Source organism: Calidris pugnax, unplaced genomic scaffold, assembly GCF_001431845.1.
Source record: "Calidris pugnax isolate Ruff unplaced genomic scaffold, ASM143184v1 scaffold58, whole genome shotgun sequence".
Lineage (NCBI taxonomy): Eukaryota > Metazoa > Chordata > Aves > Charadriiformes > Scolopacidae > Calidris > Calidris pugnax.
The window spans coordinates 7504714-7506405 of record NW_015090868.1 but is presented as its reverse complement, the minus strand read 5'-3'; the positions used below and the strand labels follow the sequence as shown (position 1 = coordinate 7506405).

Genomic DNA, 1692 nt, shown 5'->3' with positions numbered 1-1692 from the left:
AAAAGGAAAAAAACCAACCAGTACAGGGAAAGATAAGAGAGGAATCAGTTAAGAATTAAAATCTGAGAAAAACTACAGGCATGCAATGCTGTAGAAAAGTCCCTTCAGTGTTTGCTGATAAGAACTACCAGGGAAAAAAAATGGGCTGGGGGGTGCACAAGACCATAATACGAAGACCAGGTGCTACTCACAATGATGGGGAAGCACAATAAAAAAAAATTAAAAAAAAAAATCAGTGACGCCAACATCTGCAGAAGACAAAAATTGATGGAGTGGCAAATAATGGCTAGGACAGAGCAGTCATACAGAACAATATGGATCACTCGCTGAAGTGAGCCCATTCAAACAAAACGCATTTTAATGCGGGCAGCTCCAGAAGTAAAATATCTCAGAATAGGAAATGCAAATCTTGCTATGAAAGGTATGTAGCCGCCTACAAGAAAGCAATGACTGGAAAGAATGAGGAGCACGTAACAGATAAATAACTCATTGTGAGATTCCAGTACAATAGCGGTGGCAATGAAGAGCTCATAAGGGTGGAGAGGATTAATGAGATTACTGGCCTTGTTAAACAAGGGAAATAGGAAGGCAATGTTATCTCTGCATACGGCACCAGCACCACAACTCTTGCATACAGTCCTGGTGTGTGCATCCTGCTAAAACCCCAGAGAGAAAGCACAAGGAGGTATCACATATAAATCTGAGGCTGGGCAAAAAAAACCACCCAACATCTTGCAGGCGGAGATTTAAACAGCTCACCCAACAACAACAAAAATAACCAAAACGAAAAAAAAAAGGAAAAGCCAAAGGGTGCTGTGACAATAGACTCTAAGTGTCTTTGCAGAGAAAAAACACATTGTAGTGAAGTGCTTCCAAGCAGGGGGAGGAGGGAAGAGGCAGTGAGTGGGAATGCAGTTCTGATAAAATTCACATTAGGAATTGGGTACTAAAGAAATAAACCAACCAAATGCATACAGGGGGCGTAGCTCTGCTTCATAACTTCTAGAACAAACTACAGGAGAAGTAGTTTCCAGAAGATTTTTGGCAAAACAGGTGGCTGTTGTTATGCCATGTAACAGATGTTGGTGATGGGAGGCTGAACCAGGTGATGGCTCCATCCATTTAATTAACTGCACATGAGACACCACTGTGAAACCTTCCTAACTCTGGTAAAAGCCAGCCCAGAGGGTTTGGGTTTGTCTCCCCCTCAACCATTTTCCAATCCTGAAATATCCAAACTCCTTTGATACAGCCTGAAGCCAAAGATTACTCTAAAAGCCCAGAACTTCTAAATGGTCAGTGCAAGGCTGAGGCATTTTAAAAACACCCCTTGGTTTCCACAGCAGAGATGCGCTGTTCTATTACTTTTTATGGCAGCTGATTATTAAAACTAATAAGCCTCCTCAGTCTCCTATTAAATTCTTTTCACAAGCATAAGTAGGAGCCAGTACGCCAGCATGTTTGTCTCCAAGCCATCCAGAGGCAAGAGTTTAGACTTAAAAATAATATATATATCTACATATATAAAATAAAATAATAAAACCCTGTCTATGCCAACAGTGACTACACTTTACCCTGAGCATTCACTGCCCTCAGTGACCGACTCTGCCTTCCCAGGAGCTTCAAGCCCTGTGAGCTCCGGCCAAGGCGGGACAGTGTCTCCTCAGGCCCCGCTACAAAATGGAGGACCCC

At 42.5% G+C, this 1692-nt stretch overlaps 1 long non-coding RNA gene across 1 annotated transcript in view; it reads right to left on the bottom strand.

The window, feature by feature from the left end:
* The window catches only part of LOC106890035, a 12995-nt gene that overhangs the window by 11102 nt on the left and 201 nt on the right, over window positions 1-1692 (bottom strand). The window lies entirely within an intron of this gene.